Consider the following 27,884-nt stretch of genomic DNA (forward strand, 5'->3'; position numbering starts at 1 on the left):
ATACATTAATATGTGCACTTGACATTGTTTATTTGGCATTAATTTTCTGATGGGGATTGGGTTACAGAGAATAAAGTGGCAGAAGGGTTTTACTGATGTGAATTGGACATATTTCGTAGCTCTTGAAAACCACTACTGTTTAAATATGGGTTTGCAAGAAATGGTTAGAGTTTAAGGTATATTCAAAACATCTCTTTCTGCAATTTTTTTCTGTGAACTACACAAAGCAATTATAATATCTTCTTGCCTTCTGCAATCCCAGAGAATCCACTATGTATTAATAAAACTATAAACAACATGTGTAATCTTTACTAAGTCACCATTTCAAAACAAAGAACACAGGAATATTTCTTTTGTGCCCTGTTTACTCAGTATCTAGAAATTATAAAAAAATCAGTGTCCAATCATGCAGTATTCTTATATTTATTTAGCATGAGAGATCATTAGCAGCAAAAGATAACTATATTTTTCCATTTTTAGTAGAGGACCTCAAACACTCAACTCTGTGACCTTTTTCCCATCCACATGAATTTGACACTAGGGAGAATACCAACGTAGCAACTCAGCTTTATTTTTTTAAATAAAGGACTGTGGGAGCATTGAACCCCTTCCATCCCCTCTTCTCTTCAGCTTTTTGGATTCTTGGTTACAAATTTCAATCACCATCCATTTAATTTATCCTTCTCCACAATACATCATATCATGGCTGTGTTTGCATGAACCACATTTTTGTAGCAATTTGGAACAATTTCCAATACAGGTTTCTTAATTTTCCCTCCAAAGACTAATAGGATGAAGCTTGATATACTCCTAACTCCCTAAGACTTACATCTATAAGTAGGAACCCCAAGATAATTTCCTTTCAGTTTTGGTAGGACACTGTGATACTAACTAGTTAACAGGGACATTTAATAAGCAAACTAATGTTGGAAGGTTAAGGGTTTAATTTTATTTAAATAGCATAAAAGCTGACATATGTTCTGTTTTAGCAGATATAGAATACTATGACCTGGTCTGCAATGGGGGGTGGGGAAAGGGGGGTCGATGCAAGATATACAACTTCAGCTACTGGAATGGCGTAGCTGAAGTCAATGAATCTTATTTAGACTTAACTCTCGTCCTCACAGCGCGGGATCAACAGCCGCAGCTCCCCCGTCAACTCCACTTCCACCTCTCACCCCGGTGGAGTTCCGGAGTGACGGGAGCGCGTTCGGGGATCGATTTATCGTGTCTAGACAATACGCGATATAGCGATCTCCAATAGATTGATCGCTACCCGCCGATCCAGCGGGTAGTGTGGATGTACCCTATGGATATCATGCACTCATGATCTTAGAGAAAAAGTAGTATCAAGATAACGTTTTCTTATATCTTCTGGTTTAAAGTGGGGGGAAGGGGGGGAGAATCACATGCAACAATTTCAAAGGTTCTTATTTGTCAGCTAAAGAGTACATGAATTCTAAAAACTGATATTAGGTCCAGTAATTCATTAAGCAAGTATGACCTATGGGAGAACATTCTTCTTTGTTCTCACACATAAGACTGCTCAAACTATACTACCATGCAGTGGCAGCACACTTCTAGTGCCTCTAAAACTTAAGGATCCCACAACTCACCTCATCTTTTCTCCAGGATCCCAACTCAGATTCTGCACTTCTCCAATTCTGACACATTTCAACATGATTAATCTACACAAAACTAAAAAAAGCTGTATTCGCTAACAAACTTACATTTTTACTAGATAAAAATCATGCTGCACTCATAAAAGATGCTTAAACAGTAATAAAACTAGGTAGAGAATTCTTTTATTTTCCTGGAACATATCTTACCCAACCAAAATAATGTCAAGGAGGAAATGCCTAAATTAACAGTCAGAAAATCTGGTCTTGTTATTTGCAAGTGTTGCAAAACAGACTACTAAGCGAGAGTTCACTGAACGTAAATTCCTGTCATTCATTAATATGCGCATTTGTAGCAAAGCAATGGTCACACCACACTATATGTAAATATCATTACGGCATTTGGAAAAAAATCATTTTAATGAACATCTAAGAGGTGGTAGAAACCAAAACACCTGATCAATGTGACAACACATTTCAAAGAAACTTTAGACAGCGTAGCTTGTGATGTCTAGTTCTCTGTTCTCCCAGACCTCACCTACACAACGATATGTAATCATATTTTAACACAGGTTATTTATCTACAACTTGTAATTGTGTTAAGTCCCTAAAGGATTGTTACTAGTCAAGAAAACAAATAAAATTTGTCATCTTTGAACATGGAGTGAATATTTTAAATTAAAAAACAAGTCAGGTAAATCAATGTAAAGCCAACACTAAGGGTAGTGCCATATGCAAAAGTTAGGTGAAAGACAGGATTCCGGGTACTTTGCTCCTACAGGTTCAGACTGGGTTCATCTACTAGGGCTAGGTCTACACTGGGGGGAGGGGGTGGAGTTGACCTAAGATACGCAACTTCAGCTACACAAATAGCGTAGCTGAAGTCAGCACATCTTAGGTCGATTTACCTAGCCGCGAGGACGGCAGCGAGTCGACCGCTGCTGCTCCCCTGTCGACTCCACTTCCACCTCTCACGCTTCCACCTCTCACACGTGGTGGAGTTCCGGAGTCGACAGCAGAGCAATCGGGGATAGATTTTATCGCGTCTACACTAGACATGATAAATCAATCGCCAATAGATCAATCACTACCCGCTGATCCAGCGGGTAGTATAGACATACCCTAGGTGATGAGCCTGCCACTGAGGAAAGAATAGAAAACCCAGATGATCATCTGCCAACCTACAAACACAAGAAAACTCTGCTTTGAAAAAAAAATACAATTTGCCAATGCTTTTCGACAAAAATTACAAAAAAATGTAACAGCAACCACTGGAGGAGGACTTGGTGTTAGAATGAGGATAAAACAAGCACACAGTATTTTATGTGTTGTTTTGGCTGAACATAGCATTTTGTTGAATCCTTCAGTGATATTTGTTTAAATGACAAAATGCAGGAAATTAGAAGAGAGGGTTAGATTTCCTTTCTTTGAAAAACAGATGTTGATTCAACTAGAGTTTGCTGGTGCACAAATGAATAGTGGGAAAATTATAAAGCTGCCTGAATGGTTACTTATAGGCAAATGCAGGAATTCTAGGACTGAGTTTCAAGTCCTTCTGATACCTAATAAGGCTGGACCATTTTTTAACTATTTGGTTCCTTGAAGTATAAATTCACAAATTTCATTAATTGTTTTCCATTAAATATTAAATTAGATTTTAAACAAATCTGTTCCTGCACAGATACATGGCTTAGATAATCCTTTCTACGAATGCTTTACATGTCCATTTTTGTCACGAAATGTAACAAGCACATCTCTGAACAAACAATAGTAACTATTCGACCTGCAAAAATATTTAAAAATAAGGCAGCTACTTTAGAAGCAGACTCATATTTATTTATGCCTACCATTGCTTTCCCATGCAGAACCAACAGATATTCCTCCCTCAAAGGATCCAATGCATATTCTACACCTCTTCACCCCAATGCCTAGCAATATAGAATATAATTCAGTATGAAATATATTTTGGTTTCATTGCTGCTAATAAATGTTTTAGTAGTTTATCCAATATAGAGAACTAAGAGGACAATGTTTTCACCAGACTTCCATTAATATAACAGCAGAACTGGGGGTAGGGTGGTGGTGGTGGGGTTCCCCACAAAGAAATAGGTATTTGGACACAAAAACACAGGTTTTGTACACAAGGGAATATGCCTACATATTTAACATTAACATTTATGGAGTGGTACTTGAAATTTGGGTCATAGGCCTTGCAGAGATGTACAGTGGTGCTAGATTTCAAATCAAACAAGACACCCCATAGTTTGACTCCATCTACAAGTAAATAAACGTTTTCATTCTAGTTTCAATTATTCTTGCCTGTATAAGTGTAGTTAGAGTGGCTGTTACAAAGTTTAGCAAGTAACATATGATTTTGGTCTGCATTTTACAGCAAATGAAATGAAGTAAATTCACTATTATTGTGTGAATATTCCTAATATAATTAATTGCAGCCTTTTCAATTTCTTACAAGTGAAACATTTAAGAAGTCAAGTATTTTCAAGCAGCATGATTCTATCCAATTTATCTGACATAAAAACTCAACATAAATCAGCAGAACTCCTCAAACAAACACATAACTTCCTTAGAATGCAGCATAAGTACAGACCTGCTCTTTGCAAGCTGACACACTGAATGAACTGCAGGAGACAACACATAGCAGGGCTGGCCATATTTACCGACTATCTGAGCTGCATAGAAAAATCTTCACAAGTTCGAGAGATGACGCACGCCTGCTGGGGCTTGGGGTTCAGCCACATAGGAAGCGCCTGCTGCAGCTCATGACTTCAGTCATGCAGGAGGAGCCTGCCAGGGCTCGGGGCTTAGGGCTTAAGCCATGGTCCTGCTTAAGCCCTGAGCCCCAGCCAGTGGACCCTGCGGGGCTGAAGTCCCAATATCCTCCTCCTCACAGGGCAGAGGCCCCTAGTCCCATCACCCTGTCACAAGGCAGAAGCCCCAAGCTTCCTTTTCCCCTTCTCTTCCCCCATTCTTACTATTTGTTTTAATAATACGTTGGTTTTAAGAAGGCTTTCTGGCCACTGGACACCACTGGTTATAGACTCCTGAAGAGAAGAACCGCAGGTGACTGTGCTCCAGTGGAACCTGCAGGTTAAGGATAGTAGATACGCAGGAAACTGTAGCCCAAGTCCCAGTCTGAGAGTGGGAGAACTGCAAAATACCACAATAGGTAAAAGCATGAAGCTTAACTCCCAATAGGATGCACTCAGAGAACCGAGAAAGAGGACACAGATGCAGCTAGCCTAATAACAGTGACCATCAAGACCATCACCAGATCAGGCATGCAAGAAAAGGATCCACTATGAAGTCTGCTATGGACAACACCTCACAGTTCAATTATACCATAACCGACACTTAAGATATGATGATGGTATGGAAACGCCTAAGACAGAGTTTTACTGCACAATAAAACATTATGAAATTTAAGTGATTTGTATTATTTAAATTATCCCAAACTAGGATTTATTTCAAACTTTGCCTTTCATACTGTACATATTATATTTTTATTGCAAAATAATAAGCCTTTGGCCTACCAGAAGCTGCATCCAAAACACATCACCACAAGAGGTGAAAACAAAAACCCACAAACAGTATGGTAAGGTAGAAATTTAATGATTATGGATGGAGAGAAACATATTTGTCTCTATAGCTTTCATACTTATATCACTGTCCTCTTCTAGATAAAGTTTAAGAAGTGTAAATGTAATGCTTGTGACAAGCATTAGACTAATAGCCTGAGTGATCTGTGCCAGTGTAGCCATAGTCTCAGAGGGGCTGGGAGTCCATGGTTCAATTTCTTACCTTGAAGACAGGGGGCTGCCCAAGAAATTCATTTTACTTCAAGCTATGGCCTAGTCACCTATGGAATACGCCTAATAAACACAGTTAAAATTTTTCCAGGGGGTTGAGGGAAGAGATTAGGGGAGACAAAATGGACATGTAAAGCATTTGTAGAAAGTAAGGAATACAAACTTTACAGAGCATGATCATAAGGAACAATAATTTAAGGAGAAAGGCAAGCAATTTACTGTGTTATGATACTATAATAGAGATTAGTCCTAAAAAGTTATGCAATCAAAATAGGGATAATTTGGAGTTCTCTGGTTCTACCTATATCTACGTATTCATACTGCATCCATTACTGAAGCAGCTGGCTTCCAAAATCTACACGTAACGGTCATAACAAAAATAAACTGTTTGTAAATTAGTATAAGAAAAATGTTTATATCATGTGCAAAATGTAGAGAAATATGATCTGTAGTGGTATAATGTGAGATTAGTCAAAGGGGTGTATAATGTATTATGGGCAACATAAATTTCAACATTTAGCAAACAACAGATTTCAATAAAATCTGTACGCTATTGCAAGATTGGTACATAAGAAAATTTCTCTTAAGTAAACAAGAATATGTATTTAAAAATGAAAAAAGAAAGCAACTTCGAGTGATATAAAACCATTAGGTCCACTGAGGTCAACTCTAATCCAAAAATCAACTTGGTCATCAATACCAAGAAAAACAAAATCACAATCAGAAATGACAAGAATTTGAAGTACAAGCAACAGTGCATTCAGCAGCTCATCATTCCTTTGTGCCCCTCAACAGTTCTCAATTGAAAGGGAAAGCAACAGATAAGGAGAACTGAAAATTCCCTTAAAATTCTTCTAGCCATCTGAGATCCTTTGTACTTTGATGAGGAGAGGAGACAAAACTTTGGAGACACTAGATTTTCACACTTCTAATGCTCCTAAGTATTTATTCTGTGGCCAAGAGATTGAGAAGGCTGTAAAAGGAGGGGGAAAGGAGAGAAAAAGTATATTTACAGAAGACGACAAATAAAACATGCCCAAGCAGTATCTCCCATATCTACACTGCTATGTTTAACAGCATAGTGTCCTCCCAGCTTCCGGGGCTTTTCCCATGGCAGTGAAAGACAGGAAGGCAGTGAGGAAAGGCTTTCCCCTGCCAGAGCCTTTCCCCACCACAATAAAAGGTTCCAGCAGTGAGAAGCTGCTGCCTTTCCCCTGCTGGAGCTTTTCATTGCTACATGCAGCACAAGCGTGGACACAGACTGCTTTTTACTACATCCTGTAGCTACACACACCCTACATGTAGTGTAGACAAGATCTTAGGAATATGTAGGTTTGGTAACAGGAGGGTGGGGGAGAATGAATTCCTGTAATGCCTCTCACCCCCATGTTGAAGGGAGCAGATAGGTGTAAGGACTCAATAAATCCGCCATTTGACCTCACTCATATCACTCCTTTCAAAATGAGAGGCACTCTGTAACTTAGGTGGTTCACGCTTGTAAGGCAATTAGGATCCCTTCCTGCCTATGGGAGGGGATATTGCTGCTCAAGGGCCTGAGGAAAAGCTCAAATAAACTCAATATAATGACCCCCCCCCAATTGATTCAATGATCTATGGATGAGACACTTTAGTTGCACAAGCTGCAAAGGGATACTGCAAGGTAAAGGATGGCTCAAACTGCCTCTTGAAAAGAGACAGGGTGATATTGGCTTCTCAGAAAAAGGAGGTAAAGGAAAATATCAGAGGGCCATACAGATGAGATGGTACGGAGGCTTAACTGAACAAAGCCTCACAACTTTTTAAATGTCTGCACATCACTAGTTATCATTTTACTCTTATCCCAGTAATTAACATATGGTAGATTGGCAGGGGCCCTGGAGGTTTTTCGCCTTCCTCTGCAGTGTGAGGCATGGGTCACTTGCTGGTGGATTCTCTACAGCTTGAGGTTTTCAAACCACAATTTGAAGACTTCAATAACTCAGACATAGGTTAGGGATTTGTTATAGAAGTGGATGGGCAGAATTCTGTGGCCTGCTTTGTGCAGGAGGTTAGACTAGATGATCATATTGGTCCCTTCTGACCCTAAAGTCTATGAGTCTATGAGTGAAATAGCCAGAAAAGGGTTAAGGGCTACCTGCTTGTGACATGACCCAGTAGGGGACTATGGCCTTGGCTACACTGGAGAGTTGCAGAGCTGGTGGTGGCTTTACAGCGCTGCAACTTACTCACCGTCCACACTTGCAAGGCACATACAGTGCTGTATCTCCCTGGATACAGCACTGGCTGTATTCCTCCTCTGCCTGGGGAATAACGACGGCAGCGCTGGTGATGCAGCACTGCTCCGACAGTGTGGCCACCAAAAGCGCGGTTATTGGCCTCCAGAGGTATTCGGAGGTATCCCAGAATGCCTGCTCAGCCACTCTGCTCATCAGTTCAAATTCTACTGCCCTGGCCTCAGGTGACCCGCCCTTTAAATGCCCCAGGAATTTTAAAAATCCCCTTCCTGTTTGCTCAGCCAGGTGTGGAGTGCAATCAGTGAATCTTTCCAGGTGACCATGCGCCAAACGAGCCCCAGCATGGAGCAATGGCGAGTTGCTGCACCTCATCACTGTTTAGGGGGAGGAAGCTGTGCAGTCACAGCTGCGCTCCAGCCGTAGGAATTACGATACCTATGGGCAGATATCAAGGGCCATACTGGAAAGGGGCCCATGACCGGGACATGGTGCAGTGCAGGATTAAAGTGAAGGAGCTGCGGAGTGCCTATTGCAAAGCCCGTGAGGGAAACTGACGCTCTGGTGCTGCCCCCACGACCTGCCGTTTTTACAAAGAGCTGGACACGATACTTGGGGGTGACCCCACCGCCAATCTGAGGACCATGATGGACACTTCAGAGCGAGGATGGGGAGGTGGAGACGGAGGAGGAGGGGGAAGGAAACAGAGTGAGGGTACTGGGGTGGGGGAACGGACTCCCAGGAGGCATGCAGCCTGGAGCTCTTCTCAAGCCAGGAGGAAGGCAGCCAGTCACAGCAGACGGTACTTGGTGAAGGATAAGCAGAGGAGCAGGTTCCCGGTAAGCGGCTTTTATTTTCAGGATGGAAATGTTTCGGGAGAGGAGAGAGGGTTAGGGCTGCATGCATGCATGCCTAGATGTGGAATAGCCCATTGATGTGGCGTATTACATCGCGGTAATCGGCCACGGTAATCTCTTCAAAAGTTTCAGCCAGAGCATGGGCAATGCGCTTCCGCAACTTTATAGGGAGAACCACTGTGGTCCTTGTCCCAGTCAGGCTAATGCGTTCGAGCTACTGTGCTGCGAGGGGTGAGCAGACCATTGCTGCACACAGGCAAGCTGCATAGGTGCCAGGGCGAAATCCGCATTGCTGTAAAAGACCCTCCCACTCTTCCCAGGTGACACGCAGCAGCGAGATATCTTCAAGGGTTAACTCCTGTGGGAAATGTTGGGAGAGTGTTCAGTGTAGGTGCCCCCTGCAGCTGTTTGCTTTCCCCAATGCACAGAAACCCCAGCACAGCTCTGAAGCAATCAGTCCCCCTTACTCACCATTTCAGGGCTCCTGTGGGTTATGTGCACTCTCTTTGGTATGGGAAAATTATGCTAAAGTGAAGACTGTAAACTCCTTCACTGTGTGGGAATAACTGTCTGAGATATAAACAATGCTGCCTCTGTTAACTGTTGCCTTTTTTGCCTTCCACAAGCGACCTTGAGTTCTCAGCTGCCCGTGTTAACAGCAGCTCAAAGACTCCAAAACCTGCGGAAGAAGCCACGAAAAAGCGAAGACGACCTGCTGAAAACAGTTACGGATCACTCTGCCAGAGAGAATAAAAAACTGCAGGACTTGAGGGAAAGGGAAAGCAGGATCCACCAGAGAAATGCAGCAGCCAGGAAGAAAAGCACAAAGCAGCTGATAAGCATCCTGGCGTACCAAGCAGACTCTATCCAGGCGTTCGTAGCCATGCAGGCAGAGCACTACTGCACTGCCCAACCCCCATCCCAAATCTCTTTCCCTTGTGCCCCAGTCAGCTCAAAACCCCCTTCCCCAGCATCCAGGTTCTTAACTCCACCAGCTGCCTCCAACACCTGTATGTTCACCAACCAGCCCTGAGAACTACGACCCTTACCCTCTGCACTCAACCCCCATCACCATGCAGTATAGGCATCCTGAACTGCAGCAGTCATTGCACAGCACTCCAGAAAGGACATATTCAAACCTGTGACTGTACAGAACTCCACCGCACCCCCCTACCCTTTTAGGTTCCCAAAATGTTGTATGTCTGTCAATAAAGTTATTTTCTTTTCAATAAATTAATTCTGGGCTTTGAAAACAGTCTTTATTATTGCAGAAAGTCAAAGATACCTTAGCCCAGGAAAGAAACAGACACTGCAAATCAGCTTAGGAAAAACAGCTTCCTACTAACATTGTAACCACTGCACTTCACTCCCGTGCAAGGCACCAAACATTACTGTTGGTTTTCAGCCTCAAATTCCTCCCTCAAGGCATCACTGATCCTTGAAGCCCTATGCTGGGCCTCTCTAGTAACCCTGCTCTCTGGCTGTGCAAATTCAGCCTCCAGGCGTTGAACCTCGGAGGTCCATTCCTGACTGAATCTTTCACCCTTCCCGTCACAAATATTATGGAGGGTACAGCACGCGGATATAACCGTAGGGATGCTGCTTTCCCCCAAGTCTAGCTTCTCATATAGAGATCACCAGCGCCCCTTTAAACAGCCAAAAGCACACTCCACAGTCATTCGGCACCGGCTCAGCCTGTAGTTGAACCGGTCCTTGCTCCTGTCAAGCTTCCCTGTATACGGTTTCATGAGCCAAGGCATTAACGGGTAAGCGGGGTCTCCAAGGATCACAATGGGCATTTCAACGTCCTCTACTGTGATCTTCCGGTCTGGGGAAAAAGTCCCTGCCTGCAGCTTCCTGAACAGGGCACTGTTCCGAAAGATGCGTGCATCATGCACCTTTCCAGGCCAGCCTGTGTTAATGTCAATGAAATGCCCACGGTGATCCACAAGTGCCTGGAGAACCATAGAGAAATACCCCTTCCGATTAATGTACTCAGTTGCTAGGGGGGGTGGTGCATCCCATCTATTGCCCCTCCACAGTTAGGGAAGCCCATTTGTGCAAAGCCATCCACAATGTTCTGAACGTTCCCCAGAGTCACGGTTCTTCTTAGCAGGATGCAATTAATGGCCTTGCAAACTTGCATCAAAACGACTCCAACGGTCGACTTTCCCACTCCAAACTGGTTCCCGACCGATCGGTAGCTGTCTGGAGTTGCCAGCTTCCAGATTGCAATAGCCACCCGCTTCTCCACCAGCAGGGCAGCTCTCAATCTCATGTCCTTGCGCCTCAGGGTGGGGGCAAGCTCAGCACAGTCCCATGAAAGCGGCTATTCTCATCCTAAAGTTTTGCAGCCACTGCTCGTGTCATAGTATAATTCCCCACTCTGAACCTTAGCGTCCAAAAGATGGGGTACCAGCATGAATTCCTCTAAGCTCAATTACCAGCTTAGAACCTGTAGTGCTGCCACCAACCAGGAATTCCAGTGCCTGGTACACTCTGGTCCCCTCAAGACCTTGCCCGGGGACCCCCAAGACCCAGTCCCTCTGGATCTTAACACAAGGAAAGTAAACCCTTTCCCTCACCATTGCCTCTCCCAGGCTTCCCCTCCCTGGGTTACCCTGGAAGATCACTGTGATTCAAAATTCTTGAATCTTACACAGAGAGTGAAATGCACCTTCCCCCGTCCTTCTCTCTTCCCCCTCCCAGACTCTCCCTGAGAGAGGACAGTAATCCTAACACAGAGAGAAATTAGCCTCTCTCTCCCCCTTCCCTCCTTTCTCCCCACCAATTCCCTGGTGAATCCAGACCCAGTCCCCTGGGGTCTCACCAGAATAAAAAAAAACAATCAGGTTCTTAAACAAGAAAAGCTTTTAATTAAAGAAAGAAAAAACAGTAAAAATTATCTTTGTAAATTTTAAAAAAATGGAATAGGTACAGGGTCTTTCAGCTGTAGACCCTGGGAACACCCTCCCAGCCTAAGTATACAAGTACAAATTAAAATCTTTTCAGCAAAATACCAATCTGAACTCCTTCCAACCAAATACACATTTGCAAATAAAGAAAACAACCATAAGCCTAACTCACTTTATCTACCTAGTACTCACTATTCTGAACTTATAAGAGCCTGTATCGGAGAGATTGGAGAGAAACCTGGTTGCACGTCTGATCCCTCTGAGCCCCCAGAGTGAATAACAACCAAACACTAACAGCACACACAAAAACTTCCCTCCCTCAAGATTTGAAAGTACCCTGTTCCCTGATTGGTCCTCTGGTCAGGTGACAGCCTGGCTCACTGATCTTGTTTACCCTTTACAGGTAAAAGAGAGATGAAGTACTTCTGTTCTATTAACTCTTACTTATCTGTTTATGACAGCTCGTCATCCCAGATTTCCATGACGATGTGATCCCACCACTCAGTGCTTGTTTCCCGAGCTCAAAAGCAGCGTTCCACGGTGTTGAGCATTTTCGTGAAAGCCATAAGCAATGTCATGTCATACGCGCCAGGCGACTCGCAATCATTCGGACTCCTCATCACTTTGGAGCTTAAGGAAGAGAAAGTTACTCACCTTGCAGTAACTGAAGTTCTTCGAGATGTGTCCCCCTGTGGGTGCTCCACTCTAGGTGACAGTGCGTCCCGGCGCTGTTGATCGGAGATTTTCGGTAGCAGTGCCTGGTTGGGGCGCTCACACCCAGATGATATCTCCCGTCTAGCTGGAATCTTCCTGAGTGCGTGCGCCCCACATCCTCCTCAGTTCCTTCTCTACCGTGGAGCATCATACTAGTACTCCAAAGTAGAGGGGAGTGGAGCACCCACAGGGACACACATCTCAAAGAACTTCAGTTACTGCAAGGTGAGTAACTTTCTCTTCTTCTTCGAGTGCTGTCCCTGTGGGTGCTCCACTCTAGGTGAATGTGTAGCAGTACCCACTAAGGTTGGTGGGACTTTGGAGATGCGGCAGGGAGTACCCAAGATAGTACTGTATGGCCTACTATTGCGTCTGCCGTGGTGTCTTACGTGAGAGCATAGTGTTTTGCAAACGTGTGTTCAGATGACCATGTAGCTGCCTAGCAGATGTCAAGAATGGGAACGTTGTGTAAGAAGGCAATGGATGCCGACATGGCTCTAGTGGAATGAGTTCTAATGTTATCGGGCGGTTGAAGATTTTTCGCACAGTAACAGAATCTGATGCAGTCAGAGATCCACTTGGATAGACGTTGTTTAGAGATAGCCGTGCCCCTTGATCTTTTGGCAATGGAAACGAAGAGTCGTGGAGACTTGCGAAATGGTTTAGTCCGTTCTAAATAAAAGGCAATTGCTCTCCTCACATTGAGAGTATGCAGGGGTGCTTCCTGCGGAGTTTTGTGAGGTTTGGGATAGAAAGTAGGTAAGTATATAGGTTGGTTGAGGTGGAAGGTTGACACCACCTTAGGAAGAAATTTAGGATGTGGTCTCAGAGTGACTTTATCTTCAGAGAAGACTGTGTAGGGAGGGTGGGCTATGAGGGCACTCATTTCACCAACTCTCCTCACTGATGTTATGGCGACTAGGAAAGCCATCTTCATGGACATATGGAGGTGAGAGGAGGTAGCCAACGGCTCAAATGGCGGTTTCATGAGGGCATGAAGTACGAGGTGAAGATTCCATGTAGCCACTGTTGGATGAATTTCAGGGTAAAGATTTTGCAGGCCAGCGAGAAAGCGTTTAATGGTGGGGTGTGTAAAGAGTGAGTACCCATCCAATAGGTCATGGACGGTTGTAAGTGCCGCCAGGTGCACTTTGATGGAGCTGAGCGAGAGTCCGTCTTGTTTTAGTTTCAGGAGGTAGTCTAGAATGTTAGGGAGGGTCACACTATTGGGTGCTAAATGGTTATGCGAGCACCAAAGAGTGAAACGTCTCCACTTCTGAAGGTAGGTTTTACGAGTTGAATCTCTCCTACTGTCCAAGAGGACATGTTGGACCTGCTCGGAACAGGCTAGTTCATGGGTTTGGAACCATGAAGGAACCAGGCTGTGAGGTGGAGCTTTCGGAGCTGAGGGTGAAGGACTTGTCCGTTCTCCTGGAAAAGGAGGTCTGGTCTGTTGGGGAGAGCCCATGGGTGACGGGAGGACATGCGGAGAAGGTAGGGGTACCACGTCTGTCTTGGCCAAGCCGGGGCAATAAGGATGACCTGGGCCTTGTCGTCCGTGATCTTCCGAAGAACCCTGTGTAGTAGAGGGATAGGTGGGAAGGCGTACAGGAGGCAGTTGTTCCATGGGATGAGGAATGCATCCCCTAAGGATGCAATCCTGAGTCCCGCCCTGGAGCAAAACAGAGGGCATTTCCGGTTTCGAGTCGTGGCAAAGAGATCTATGGATGGCGTGCCCCAGTGGGAGAAGAGCTGTTGGAGTACTGCGGGGTGCAGTTCCCATTCATGTTCCATCGAGAAGTGTCTGATGAGTGCGTCGGCAGTCGTGTTGTGACAGCCTGGTAGATAGGAAGCGATGATCTGTATTTGAGGTCGTATGCATCAATTCCATAGTCAAATGGCTTCCATGCAGATGGAATGTGATCGTGCTCCCCCTTGTCTGTTTATGTAATACATACATGCTATGTTGTCTGTTAAGACTCGCAGGTATTTGTTCTTTATGAGGGGAAGAAAGTGAAGGCATGCTCTCCTCACTGCTCTGAGCTCTAAGAGATTTATGTGTAGATGTGTCTCTGATGCAGACCACCAGCCTTGTGCCCTGTGTTCCCCTAGATGCGCTCCCCAACCAATCAGGGAAGCGTCCGTGGTGAGCATGAGCGTTGGGGATCATTGCTGGAAGGAAACCCTTGTGCAAAGGTTTTCTGGACTTGTCCACCATTATAGGGAAGCTATAACATGAGGTGGAGGAGTTAGCAGCGTCCCTAAGGGATGTCTGCTGGGTTTGAAACTGGAGTTGAGCCAGCCCTGGAGGCATCGCATATGTAGCCTGGCGTGTTGAACCATGAAGGTGGTAGCTGCCATGTGACCAAGGAGCTGTAGGCAGATTCTTGCTTGCGTCCTGGGACGAATAGAGAGTGTACGTATGAGCCGTGTGATATTGAGGAATCTGTTGTATGGGAGCGAGGCCCTGCTCTGGGTTGAGTCGAGATGAGCTCCAATGAATTCGATCTGTTGCGTAGGTATCAAGGTAGATTTTTGAATGTTTATTTGGAGGCCTAGGTTGTGAAAAATGGAGATGGCGAAGCACGTGGCTTGAAGTGTCTCGCCATAGGAGTCGCCCCTGATGAGGCAATCGTCCAGGTAGGGGAAAAGTGTGACCTCGTGTTTGCGGAGGTGAGCCACAACCACGGCTAGGGTCTTGGAAAAAACTCTTGGAGCTGTGGAGAGTCCGAAAGGGAGAACTCTGTATTGGAAGTGATCCTGACCGATTGTGAATCGTAGGAAGCATCTGTGAGCTGGATGTATTGATATATGGAAGTAAGCATCTTGTAGGTCGTGGGCTGTGAACCAGTCCCCTTGATCCAATGCAGATATTATTGTGCCCAATGTGACCATCTTGAATCTTTGTGTCCTCATAAATTTGTTCAGTCGGCGTAGGTCTAGTATAGGCCTCCATCCCCAGGTTTTCTTCTGCGTTAGAAAGTAATGGGAGTAGAACCCTGTCCCTTGATGTTGCGGCGGCACAGGTTCCACTGCGCCTAGTTGCAGAAGGTGTGCCACTTCTGTGCGAAGTAACTGTTCGTGAGAGGGGTCCCTGAACAGGGACGGGGAAGGGGAAAGGGTAGGAGGGTAGGATATGAATGGGATGGAGTAACCAGTCTGAACTATTTCGAGGACTCAACGGTCCTGTGTAATCCGCTGCCAAGCATGTTGGAAATACTGGAGGCGGTGGCCAAATGGACAGGTAAGTGGTGGAATCACGGGGTGGTCGTGCAGACCCTCAACCAAAGCTTCAAAACTGTTGTTTATTGCCTGGTGGACGGAAGGTGGTGGCTTGATTTTGATTTTGTCTGCGTTTGGGAGGTCTAGTACGATTCCTAGTTGCGTCATATGGTCTGGATTGGGAGCGATAGTACTGATGTGTGCGTGGTCTTTGGTATGGTTGGTATCGTTGTCTCCTGGGAAGTGATGGGTGAATGCCCAGGGTGCGCAGTGTCGCTCTCGAATCTTTCATGGTGTGGAGGAGTTCATCAGTTTTTTTCGAAAAGAGTTTGTCCTTATCAAAGGGGAGGTCCTCCACTTTGGTCTGGAGCTCTTTAGGAATGCCTGACGCAGAGACCCATGAGAATCTGCGCATAACCACAGCAGTTGCAGTGGTACGGGCTGCTGTATCCGCTGTGTCTAAGGACGCTTGTAGGGCCGTTCTGGAGATCAGTTGTCCCTCAGACAGGATTGATTTGAAGTCTGCTCTTCTGTCCTCTGGGATGTATGAGGCAAATTCGAGAAGCTTATTATAATTATCAAAATCATAGCTGGCGAGGAGAGCAGAATAGTTTGCAATCCTGAACTGTAGTGTAGAGGATGTATAAACCTTGTGGCCCAGGACATCAAGGCGTCTAAGGTCCTTGTCTTATGGGGTTGGTCGATATTGTGACTGTTTAGTTCGCTGTGTAACTGCATCGATGACAAGAGAGTTCGGTGGTGGATGAGAAAATAGGAAGTCTGCGTCCTTTGCGGGAACGTAGTATTTACGTTCGATCTTCTTACAAGTTGGTACTAGAGAAGCTGGGGTTTGCCAAAGGGTGTCAGCTGGCTCCATGAGTGCTTCATTTATAGGGAGCGCGATTTTTGAGGGCGCAGACGGTTGAAGAATTTTGAGGAGTTTGTGCTGATTCTCCTGAACCTCTTCTAAGGGGATATCCTGACTGATTGCAACTCTTCTGAAAAGCTCTTGAAATTGTATGCAGTCGTCCACGGACTGTGGAGGTGGAGGGAGGATGGCTTCATCTGAGGCTAATGGAGAGTTAGGGTTAGGCGAGTCAGGATATGGTGCATAGCTCCCAGACTCTGGAGGGGCTCAGGCACCCTGGAAGTGGATGGAGCAGGAGATTGAGGCACCAAAGGAAGATGGTTGGTAGGAGGATTCTACCACGGATACCACTGAGCCCAAGGCATGGAGTAGGAGAACCCAGGCATCGCCCACGGGGGGGTCAACGTAGGAAAACTGAAGCTGCTTGGCTTGAGCCGTGACCTGAGGTGGTAAAGGTGCCTGTGGAAGAGAAGCAGGAGGGGAGAACTCCACTTGCTGCTGTAGCTCAAGGTCACCGTCGGTGAAAGCCAATTCAGGTGGAGAAAGTGGCAGGTCAAGAAAGGAGTCCTCTGTGTCTAGGAGCGGAGAGTGAGGCTCAGGTGGCACTAGAAGGTCACTTTGAGTGAGAAGCTGTTGCTCCTGCTCTCTAGGCTGATCTAAGCCTGCTCTCTGCTCTGGTTCTTTAGTAGGAGAGAGTGGCAGAGTGTCCTGCTGTATTGAGCCTAGAGGTGCCCTGCAGGGGGTCTGCTGCTGGTGCGCGGGCAGAAGAGTGGCTGGGTGCAGACCCTCTTCGCGGTGCCGAGGCTGATCGCGCTGTCGGCACCGCAGCTATTTTCGTTGCTGAGGCAGAGCGCGCTGGCGGCACCGCGGCCGCTTTTAGCGCTGAAATTGACCAGGCTGTAAGTGCCGCGGCCGTTCTGGGTGTCAGAGCTGAACGCGCTGCCGGCACCGCGGCTGGTGCCGAGGAGGAACGTGGTGCCGGTGCTGTAGCCTTCCTCGGTGCCGAAGAGGAGTGAGGTGTCGGTGCCGCAGTCATTTGCGGCGCTGAGGGGACCGAGTCAGTAGGTGCCTTCCCCACGCGGGAGGTCTGGTCCCTGCCTTTAAGCTCTGTCAGAGCAGTTCCTGAGGCATTAGGAGAGGCTGAAACAGCTGTCTTTCGGGCTGTCAGCACAGGGGGTAGGGATCTCGCCGGAGACCCCCTACCCTTGTTAGCGTCTCGCTTGTGAGACTGCTGAGCTTCTTGCCTCCACTCCAGGGAGGGTGAAGCAACACTCCCGACCGGTTCCGATCTGGCTGGGGAGCGTGTGGGAGCGGGTTCTACCTTTCCCGTCTCCGACAGCGGCTGCAGGGATTTTTCCATCATGATGATCTTGAGGCGCAGATCCCTGTCACGACGAGCTCTTGACTTGAGGCTCGCACAATGGAGCCACTTCGCGGGGATGTGGGTGTCCCCGAGGCACTTCACACAATGAGAGTGGCCATCTGAGCGTGGCATGGAGTCCTGACAGGAGATGCATCTTTTGAAACCTGAAGGTCCTGGCATTATGAGTTAGAGAAGAGAGTCTCAATGAGAGACAAGCCTGAGGGGTTTTTGTTTTGTTTTTGTTTTTTTTTTTTAACAAAGTAACTAACTATGTAACTATACTAAAGGAAGGGAAACAACTGGGAAGTAATTAATAATTATTTCTATGTTCTTTGTTACTGTTTCCTATAGAGATCAGGGAAGAGAAAGTAGCACTGCCCCGAGTCCCATCTTCAGCCGAGGACGGTTGAGAAGGAACTGAGGAGGGTGTGGCACGCACTCAGGAAGATTCCAACGGGAGATACCATCTGGGTGTGTGCGCCCCAACCAGGCACTGCTACCGAAAATCTCCAATCAACAGCGCCGGGACGCATTGTCACCTAGAGTGGAGCAGTCACCTAGAGTGGAGCACCCACAGGGACAGCACTCGAAGAATAGCTCAACTGCCAAACGGGATGTGCTGGCAACACTCATCAGCAAAGTCCTCAGCAGTTCGGGCTCCATTTCCCACAGAAATCGCGCTGCACAGAAACCATTGGGAGAGTCACAATGGTGCCAAACGTGGACGGAAAAACAAGGACTGCTGGGATGCAAAGCGATGCATCACGGGGCCTTGGGACAGGAAGCAGAATGACCAGCACCCTTCCGTCCCCTTCCCACAACCCATGGCACCAAAATGGGATGAGGTGCTCTGTGGAATAGCTGCTCATAATGCACCACTCCCAATAGCACTGCAAATGCTGCAAATGTGGCCACCCTGCAGCACCAGTAGCTGTCAGTGTGGCGACACTCCAGCGCTTTCCCTACACAGCTGAACGAAGACAGCTGTAACTCCCAGCGCTGCAGACCTCCAAGTGTAGCCAAGGCCTATGTGTCCTCCTTCCAGTACCGAGACACAGCAAGGGAACGGTCTCTGGGGACTGAAGCATACTTTCGTTAATGGAATTATTGTTTTTGTGTAGCTCCTGAGGTTTGTGTCTGACCAACAGATTATGTACCGAGGCAAGGACCCTGAGACCAAACTCAGATGTGGCACTGATTCTTTTCTGGGCTAGTGAGACAACCAACCAACTTACACACTCAAACACAATTTTAATGAAACCCATGCTTCTTGGTCACAACCCAGTAAAAATATATTCTAAACAACGTAGATACAATAGTACTATACACTAAAACAGTGGCTCTGAAATTTTCCAGACGACCGTATACCTTCCAGAAGTCTGATTTGTCTTGCATACTCCCAAGTTTCACCTCAGTTATAAACTACTTGCTTACAAAATCAGACCTAAAAATATAAAAAAGTGTCACAGCACACTACTACTCAAAAAAAATCACTTAATCTCTCATATTTACCATAGAATTATAAAATACATCATTTGGAATATACATCATTTGGAATATAAATATTGTACTTACATTTCAGAGCAGTATAAACAAGTCATTGTCTGTATGAAATTTTAGTTTGCACTGACTGCACTAGTGTTTTTTATGCAGCCTGTTATAAATCTAGGTAAATATCTCGATGAGTTGACGTACCCCCGGATGACCTCTGTGTACCCTCAGGAGTACACAAACTCCTGACTGAGAACCACTGCATTAAACATTAATACAAATGCATGTTATTAAAAAAAAAGCTTAAAATGTCATTTTAATTTTAGACCTTCTAGAGAGAAGTTGCATCTCAAAACGCTGAAGCTATTGTTGCCAAAACACTGACTTGGGGATTGTGCTATAATTATTTTAATGGACATTCGTTATGTCACAACAAGTGAGTTGTGAAGGTAGGGATGCCAAGCCCAGCATCGATCTCCCGGTGACTACTGAAAGCAATCCAAGAGATTTTAATAGGCTATCTTAAGAAAATGACATTACATCATGTTGGGGGGGGGGGGGAAATCTCCCAGAATAGCTTCAGTCAGAGTTGTCAACCCCGACTTTAAGAAGGTGATCTTAAATGAGTGTTCATAAAATCTTTATATCATACTAAGCTCTCTATGATATTCTTGTTACAGAAACTATCTTTATTGAGACTACTTTTTGTATTTCCGCATTTGAAAAAACAGGTACTTTAGTTACTGTAAGTGACACTGTACAGGCCTCAGAATGAGAGAAAAATTAAAATGGAAGTGGAGAACACCTGAAAAAATGACCTATAGTAAAGTGATTTTTCTATACATAAGCGTCCTAGCTTTAAAATTCGGTATCTCAGAATTTTGTAGGGTTCAGTTTACAAACTAGAAATTCCTCCTTTCTGATGGCATATGGCTCCCATTTCTGACTCTGCAGGTCATAAAATACACTGAATATTGTCTCAAGTTGCTGTAAGTTTGAGGTGAGAACTCTACATCTTGGGAGAAAGCAGGAAACAACTTTTTTTTTTTAACATGTACTTTGCTCAGAAGTTTAGAAGGAGTGCTAGAGAGGTGAATTAGTGGGAAGACAGTAAGCAAAAAGGTCAAAGATGCAAAATAAACGAATTTATTATGGGATTCTGAAATTTATCACATCAGACACACAACACTTTTATATGGATCACTTACCTCTCAAGCTAACATTATGAGACTTTGGTTCATAATAAGATGTGAAATGCATAGAAGCATTAACAGCAGCCAGTGGATAAGCAGGAATTAAAACTTATGGTGTCTGAGCTCACAGTTTAATGTGCCTACAGGGATTGTGGGAGGGAATCTCTCCCCCTCTCTCTAGGATTTTGCTTCCCTGGGCCAAGAATGAAAACAACACAACTCCACTGGCCGCCACCTACAGCCCTCAGCTAAAACCTTTCCAACGCATCATCAGGGATCTACAACCCATCCTGGACAATGATCCCACACTTTCACAGGCCTTGGGAGGCAGGCCAGTCCTCGCCCACAGACAACCTGAAGCATATTCTCACTAGCAATCACACACCGCACCATAGTAATTAATTCAGGAACCAATCCATGCAACAAACCTCAATGCCAGCTCTGCCCACATATTTACACCAGTGACACTATCACAGGACCTAACCAGATCAGCCACATCATCACTGGTTCATTCACCTGCACATCCACCAATGTAACATATGCCATCATGTGCAAACAATGCCCCTCTGCTAGGTACATCAGCCAATCTGGACAATCCCTACGAAAAAGGATAAATGGACACAAGTCAGATATTAGCAATGGCAATATACAAAAACCTGTAGGAGAACACTTCAACCTCCCTGAACACACAATAGCACATTTAAAAGGTAATCATCCTGCAGCACAAAAACTTCAGGACCAGACTCCAAAGAGAAACTGATGAACTTTATTTCATTTGCAAATTTTGACACCATCAGCTCAGGATTAAAGACAGACTGTGAATGGCTAGCCAACAACAAAAGCAGTTTCTCCTCCCTTTGTGTTCACACCTCAACTGCTAGAAGAGGGTCTCATCCACTCTGATTGGATAACATCATTATCTCTAGACTGACTCTTGCCTGCATATTTATATCTGCCTCTGGAAATTTCCACCACATGCGTCAGACGAAGTGGGTATTCACCCGCGAAAGCTTATGCTCCAGTACGTCTGTTAGCCTATAAGGTGCCACAGGACTCTGTTGCTTTTTACAGATCCAGACTAACACGACTACCCCTCTGATACTTGAAACCAATCAATGACATCCTTTAGAGATGGGAGAGAAGAGATAAATGGTATAAAACTCCTATTATGAGGAATATGAGTAATTCATGATTCAAAGAACAAAACAGTCCCCCATTGTATGTGTAGCACAGATTCCTGGATTTTGATATACACATCGTTTTTATAAAGTAGAGATATCAGAAAGACAATATAATTATACCATCCTTCATATGAAAAGATTTATCTGTACTATATGAATATTTCCAGATAGTTGTATTCATTATAAATCAGAGAGAGGATGGCTTTATGATTAAAGCATTGGACTGGGTATCTGAGTTCAACTCGCAGCTCTGTCCCTTTCTTTATGACTGACTTTGACTAAGTCACAATAACTCTGTGCCTCAACTCTTCATATTTAAAATGAGGATAACAACATTTATCTATTGCAGAGTGAGATGCCTGAGTGAATGTTTGTCAGCAGCTCATATACAATGGTGATGGGACCATACACAAGTACTTAGACTGATATCAAAGTAAATAAAAGCTGATGGTTTTGCCAATTTTCATTCTTCATTTTCTCCCACCATCCTTTGAAGTACAGATATCCACTGAAAAATCACTATATAAAATTAGCACCTTCTTACTCAACAGTGCTGTGTGTTTATTCACATACATACACCTCTACCTTCATATAATGCGATCAGATATAACACAAATTCAGATATATCGCGGTAAAGTACTGCTCTGGGGGAACGGGGCTACGCACTCCGGTGGATCAAAGCAAGCTCAATATAACGCGGTTTCACCTATAACGCAGTAAGATTTTTTGGCTCCTGAGGACAGCGTTATATCGAGGTAGAGGTGTACTTTCTTATTCTATTGACTAAAATAATTTCATACCAGGGTGGATAAAAATCAATGATTTAAAAAAAAAAACAAAAACCTTTTTTCTTTTTGATAAAATGCTTTAGAGGAAAAAAACATCTAAAGATAGTTTTAATTAAACTACATTATAGTTCAAAGATATCTCATCGTGGAATAGGGACTATAAATTCTAATTCTATAGTATAAAACAATATATTCATGTAATGTTTAAGAAAAGCTTTGTAAACGAATTCTAATAGTTCACAGATTTTGGGATCCAATATTATGGCATATCAGGGGCTTCTGTACGGATTTAGGTTAATCTTTCTATCTACACAATGGGACTCAGTGCTCAGTCTACAAGATACCATCAGAGATGCTTAGTTTTGCAGTTCTCAACTGTGGATTTGTGTCTCCAGAGATAACATGCTTATTAACAGCAAAAATGTTTTTAAACAAACAAACAAACAAACAAGAGGTGAGATAACAGTCCCTCTGCAAATTTGTGTACACAGAGTCAATCTCTTACCTCTTCCTAAAACTGCAAAGTTTCAAGAAGTTCAATGAATAGAAGATTGCTGAGGGCGGAATAGATCTGGACAAGGAGAAGTAGTCTGAAGATAAATGTGAGAAGGGAGGGACAGGCAATAGAAACAAACGTGAAACTGTTTGAGCAGCATATTCCAGAAGTCTTGAGGTCTTTTTGAGCATAGCCTTCATTGATTTGAGTTCTACCATATCATTCTCTCACTAGAAGGAAAAACCTATGATGGCAGCAGGCCATAAAAGTGACCCAGTTTGGGACTATTTTAATGAAGTTCCTCAACCTGTGGGTAAGACAGGAATGCATGCAAAATGCAAACAGTGCAACAAAGAAATGCATGACCTGGTTGCCCGAATGAAACAACATCATGAGAAGTGACAAAGAGTCCTGTGGCACCTTATAGACTAACAGAAGTATTGGACCATAAACTTTCGCGGGTGAATATCCACTTCGTCAGACAAGTGGATATTCACCCACGAAAGCTTATGCTCCAGTACTTCTGTTACTCTGTAAGGTGCCACAGGACTCTGTCGCTTTTTACAGAGCCAGACTAACATGGCTACCCCTCTGGATCATGAGAATTGTTCCTTCTCAGGAGGAAGCGGCATTGAAGATGATGAAAGGAACATGTATAAACATGCAGGATCTCCAGGTTGGTAAACTTTTTTATTTCATACTTCTTTCTTAAGGACTGCCTGTCTTCCTTCTGGACTGTTCTTGAATTCTCAGGTTTGAGCAAAAAATATAGTGGTTACGCTATAGTATTATCATTATAGATGCAGTTGTGATAAAAAATAAATAGCTGAAATAGGCAGATCTTCCTCTTACAAGTCCCCCTCTAAAGTAGTACTGAGTGTCAGTGAATGCAATGAGTAATACTAAATGAGCAATGTGGTAATAATAATTAAATAACTGCATTGACTTATTTTGTTTAGGAGAATCCATCCTCAATATACAGGATTCTGAAGACTATCCACCTTCAAGATCACCATAATTTTCTACAGTTTCGGAGTTATCTGCCAGTTATAGTGTTTCAGTTATATCATGTATGTCACATAGTCACAGTACATCACCAGTAGCAAAAAGAAAAAAAAATCTCCATTATCCAGAAACAACCATAGATAAGTATTTGATAAGAACCAGCAAATTACAAAAAGAGGTAATTGATTAAAAAATTACCTGGCCTGTTTATGCAACAAACTCTCCTTTCTGTATAATTGAGAACCCACACTTCATTAACATGGTTCAGTCATTAAGACCAGGACACAGTCCACCCCACAGAGCAGATGTCGCAGGCAAACTGCTGGATAAAGGGTATGAAAGAGAAACTGAGCAATGTGCAAAAGGTCTAGAGAGTGAAATTGTTAACCTGAGTCTTGATGGGTGGAGCAATGTCCACAATCATACAGTTGTATGTGCTTGTGTGACAACAGAAGAAGAGAATGTCTTCCTTGCAGAAACAACTGATATACAAGAAAATGCACACACAGCAGAATATTTACAAGTAGGAGCAGTAAAAGTTATAACAAACTGTAGGAAAAAATTCAAATGTCTAGTAAACGGTTGGTCACAGACAATGCTTCAAATGTATCCAAGATGAGAAGAAATTATTTAGAAGAGAGTCCCAAGCTAATAACATACGGTTGCAGCGCTCATTTGATGCACCTCCTAGCCAAAGACTTCAGCCTTCCACAAATAAAGGCTAATATTGTTGAAATTGCAAAATACTTCCATAACAACCACTTCGCAGTAGCTTCTCTGAAAAAATGGATGGAACCAAGCTAACTCTCCCACAAGACGTGCGATGGAACTCAGCAGTGGACTGTTTTGAGCACTATATCAAGAACTGACCTAATCTGATGACAGTTTGTGAATAAAATCGTGAAAAAAAATAGATGGCACTGTCACAGCAAAAGTTCTCAACACTGGGCTTAAGAGAAATGTTGAACACTTGATGAGTACCCTGAAGCCTTGAACAAAATGCAGGGAAATAGCTGCTTTATTTCTGACACTGCTGAAATTTGGAAGGAACTGAGTGAGCTCTTGAAAAGAGAAATATGCAATGACAGAGTTAAATTACAAGCATTAAAAAAAGGAACGGAACAAGCACCATCTCCACCTCATTTTCTTGCAAATAGTCTCAATACTTGGTACCAGGGTCAAAGTTTAACTGCTGAAGGAGAGGCTATGACATAGACATCCAGCAAACATCCCTCCATAATGCCCACTATAATAAACATTAGAACTAAGGATGAACCATTCAAGAAATATGTTTGCTGATGATGTTTTGAAGAAAGTCACACCAGTGAACTGATGGAAGTCACTTAAGCACTTGGATTCAGAGACTGTTGAAGTGATAATCTCACTTTTAACAGCAATATATTCTTTCTACACTGGCAGAAGAAGCTTTTCTTCCTTTGGACTAATTCATTCCAAACTGAGAAATTGTTTGGGACCTGAAAAAGCAGGAAAGCTTGTTTTTCTTATCCAGATTATGAACAAACAGGAATGTGAAGGTGAAGGTGACTGAGTCAGCTGCAGAAACCAATATTTTAAGTTTTTCATGTTGACCTGGCTGATATAGTCGATTTAATTATTTTTTTAAATATTTCCATTTAACTATTTTAGTTAGAACAATTTTAACAAAAACAAACCTGATTTTAAAGAACTTGAATGTTTAACTAAATTCAAAAAAAATTCATATGCTTTTGTTAAAATATTATGTGTTTGCTGTTGAAGAAAAAAATCCAGAATACATAACGTTGTTGTTTTAGTTAAATAGAACAATTTAAATGACTGTCTAGTAACGTTCTCTTTCTAATACAGCATGGCAAGAAAACTCTTCAAATATTGATTAACCTGTTAGTTCACCTCCTAATGACTTCATAAATATTTGCTTCATTTACCTTTGGTAAATGAAATAATCAAACAATCATCCATTTTCTGATATAGCTGTAAAACTAATCTGAAAAGTTTTCAAAATAAATCACTTTTAAATGTATAGTGTGTACCTTCTAAAAGTGAACTCTAAATCTATCTCTGAATTGTGAAGAATATGTATTAAGGTTATAACAACCAACAAGAATGCACTTTTACATAGAATCCATGATTAAATCGAGACTTCCTGACTAGTGATATAAATCTATTTGACTTAAATCAAATCCACCCTGGTTTATACTACTTTTTAATTTTTGTTAGCCCTGCAAAACCAACACAGATGAAAGAGAAGAACTCAATTATATTTCAGCACTAACCAATTCACCTGTGCAACTCCACTGAAGACAAAGACAGGTATAATAATTTGGCCTGATGAATCTTTATTACTAGCGATGTATAGAAGAAAGAATTTCAGAAGTTCGTAAGTGAACTTTTAGGAAAGTCAAATACAAACCAAAAAAAGAATCTCTGACTTATAAACTGAACACAGTTGATCTGGGATCATTAAGACAGCCAACATGAAACCCTGTGCTGCCAAATTTATCCAGTAACTTTTCAGGGTAGAACCACACTTTAAATTATTGAAGGACTATGCTCACTTCTTCATTTATGAAATTATTTTCTCTACACAATGACCTCCATTCAACTATATCAAGCATCAAAATTCTAAGATGCTGAAACCTACCACCTCCTTCAAAACTGATGGTCGTCAATTCTCTGTCAGAGACCAAAAAGCAAGTGTTCCATGGTTGCTTAGGAATACCAGTTTCATAACTATTCTGCCTCCACATCATCATGATAGTCAAATTATCTAGTAATACGTAATATTAACTTAGCCCTTGAACCAGAAAATCCATTACACAGAAAAAAAATGCACAAGGTTGAGTTTCTACTTCCCTACCTCCCATTTGGAAAATTGCCGTTAAGCTTTCTCAGGAGGGGTAGGGGAGGAAGAAGTGGGGTTAGCTTTCCTGACGTCCTATGGAATAAATGTCAAGGGGTTCACCCTTCTAAAGCTGTGAATCTTAGATCTACTAGAATCGTGAGAAACTAAACAGAGGTCCTGCACTTGTGATATCCTCCTTGTAGTTCAAAGGCATGCTCCCATGGCTTCATTGTCAGCTATTGTCCTTAGCTCCCTTCACCAAGGAGAGGCATTTCTCTGCACAATGGACAATACAAGATAAATGAATACTAAATTGGTCCACATTATCTAACTCAGGCATCTGCCATGGAGTTATGAGGGAAAACAAGGCAAACGGTACCATGACAGAAATGACCCATCCACAGTCTCTGCCCCTCCCAAGCCACAGCCGTAGATCCCTATATGGAGGGGCTTCCAGTGAGTTTGAGAAAAAGTGAAGAAAGACATAGCAGAGATGGCACTCCCCATTTTCACACCTCCAGCCACATTTGCTCACAGAAGTAGAGGGAATGATCTGGCCCATTATGTTTAAATTCTATTGACTTCATATAAATGCTCTAGTATTGTATTTATTAAACGGTTTTACTCTACAGTACAAGTTAGAATACTTACTAGATAGATGGCCTTTACAGCCACTCAAAAAAATTGAATCTTTCAAATAAAATGGAATGTCTTATGTAATCTGAAATCATATAAAGTCTATCTTTTCTTCTTCATATCTGATCAGGAAGATATGTTTTTTGCCAAGAACTGTTACTTTTTCTTTTTAAATGGTAATAACTCTAAATTCTACCCTCAGAGTTCAATGTCGATAAATTACCTTCTGTCTATCTAAATCAGTGTTTCTCAAACTTGGGTCACCGCTTGCATAGGGAAATCCCCTGGCAGACCAGGCCGGTTTGTTTACCTGCCCTGCCCATAGGTCCGGCCGATCGCAGTTCCGACTGGCTGCGGTTCGCCACTGCAGGCCAATGGGAGCTGCTGAAAGCTGTGACCAGTATGTCCCTCGGCCAGCGCTGCTTCCAGAATCTCCCATTGGCCTGCAGCGGCAAACTGCGGCCAGTCGGAGCAGCGATCGGCCAGACCTGCGGATGGGGCAGGTAAACAAACTGGCCCGGCCCACCAGGGGCCTTCTCTACACAAGCGGCAACCCGAGTTTGAGAAATACTGGTCTAAATTCTCCCTTCAGTTTCAAATGGATATCATAGTCTTCACTTCCTTCCCCGGTGCATA

General features: G+C 43.6%; 1 protein-coding gene across 7 annotated transcripts in view; it reads right to left on the reverse strand.

Moving 5' to 3' along the window:
* Positions 1 to 27,884, reverse strand: part of FAM172A (family with sequence similarity 172 member A) — a 368,850-nt gene that overhangs the window by 327,796 nt on the left and 13,170 nt on the right. The gene's annotated exons all lie outside the window — the stretch shown is intronic.

Source organism: Gopherus flavomarginatus, chromosome 3, assembly GCF_025201925.1.
Source record: "Gopherus flavomarginatus isolate rGopFla2 chromosome 3, rGopFla2.mat.asm, whole genome shotgun sequence".
Taxonomy (NCBI): Eukaryota; Metazoa; Chordata; order Testudines; family Testudinidae; genus Gopherus; species Gopherus flavomarginatus.